Source organism: Habropoda laboriosa, unplaced genomic scaffold (assembly GCF_001263275.1).
Source record: "Habropoda laboriosa isolate 0110345459 unplaced genomic scaffold, ASM126327v1 scaffold295, whole genome shotgun sequence".
Classification (NCBI taxonomy): domain Eukaryota; kingdom Metazoa; phylum Arthropoda; class Insecta; order Hymenoptera; family Apidae; genus Habropoda; species Habropoda laboriosa.
In genome coordinates this window covers 239,719-241,174 of record NW_017100429.1, presented here as the reverse complement: position 1 = coordinate 241,174, position 1,456 = coordinate 239,719, and the positions used below count along the sequence as shown (strand labels likewise).

General features: G+C 40.0%; 1 protein-coding gene across 3 annotated transcripts in view; it reads right to left on the bottom strand.

Annotated features, from left to right (window-relative positions):
• Positions 1 to 1,456, bottom strand: part of LOC108575649 (calcium-binding mitochondrial carrier protein Aralar1) — a 17,110-nt gene that overhangs the window by 12,090 nt on the left and 3,564 nt on the right. The gene's annotated exons all lie outside the window — the stretch shown is intronic.

The following is a 1,456-nucleotide window of genomic DNA, read 5'->3' as shown; positions in this document are numbered from 1 at the left end:
GAGGGACCAAAGTAACGAAAAGGAGTACACACAGTGAAAATTGTACGTATCCCAGGCAGGGCCCCGAAGGGTAACTGCGGCAAAATCGGATTCCTGGCGCGGTCGACCCGATTCTGCAGCCGAATCTAAAGCATCAGAGGCGAGGGAATGCAAAATCTTGCGGTTAACCTGAATTTACACGGGCACACAGACCAAACTAAGATCGTGAACTAACCTAGACCCAGACTAACGCGAAAAACCGGTTGAAACTTGTCCAAAGCAGTGCAAGATTGCTCTAAATGAATCATAGCAATGATTCCTAATAGCGTAGCCAGCTCTAACGTGAAAATCTCTCTAATCAGGTCCCTCTAAAATCTGTGTAGACTTCGATATCATGGAAATTCTTGGTGTTGCGGAGTCAGGATAGTCTTGAGGATAACTGAAAGGAACAGTGGAATTAGTAAGGAACTCTCGTCAAGGTTGAAATTTCAATTTAAGGATTAATTAAAACCTTACCCAATATACCAATTTTATATATTCCAAAACTGAGGTTATCAACATATGGTAAAACAGAGTTGCGTACAAATTCGAACGTTCTTCAGAGATATTTTTCTTTTTTTCAATCCAGAGGAGATAGGATTAAGAGGCCAAATGTGAGTTCGTCAGTGAAACGAATGGAATAATGCCCCGGCTGGGATAATAATACCCATATATCCAGGCCTCGCGTATGCGAAAGGAATTGGGTCAATGCGAAGGGAACAGCACAGAGTCCAGAACGCCATTTTGCTGAAAAAAAAATTCTTCACGCATTTCCAGGTCAACAATAAGCCTTTCTAACGAGACACTAGTGTACAATTCCATCCTGACTATATCCACTATCGCTGACCACTCTACTCTTTCGTTTCAATTCTTCACCGTTTGAAACCTAATCTTCTAGAATGCAGTTTTCGTTCTTTTCTTTCGCACCAGTTGGTGAGAAAAGATGCTAAACAACACTTGTCCACTGTTTTACCATAGATGGTTATAGCAGCGTATGTATGGAATAATAACGTCTGGCGGAGATAAGAAGGCAAAATTAGGGCAGAAATCGAAGATGAAGCACCGGTTTAGGCACGTATCCAACATAAACGTAATAACATGTATCTCGTGTAGAGAGATATCAAGAAAGCGTATTTATATTGTCCCACATACTCGTACGTCACAATTGAATAAACAAATTTTTTCAGCCTCATCTTCGTTACAACGTTGTTTTTCTAGTCACAACATACGTGTATACGAAAAGAAAATGTTCTTTTACGATGAAAATATGGCTTAATAAATGAAAAAAGAAGCCGCCGAATTTTATCCAACAGTTTATTACAGAAAAATTTTTTTAAACGTGCCCGATTTTCCGCGCCGATTAACGACCGGTAACTGTGACGCGGGGTTTTCATATTTCGAGGTATTTGCCGTTTTTTCTTTCTTTTTTTATTTCGTT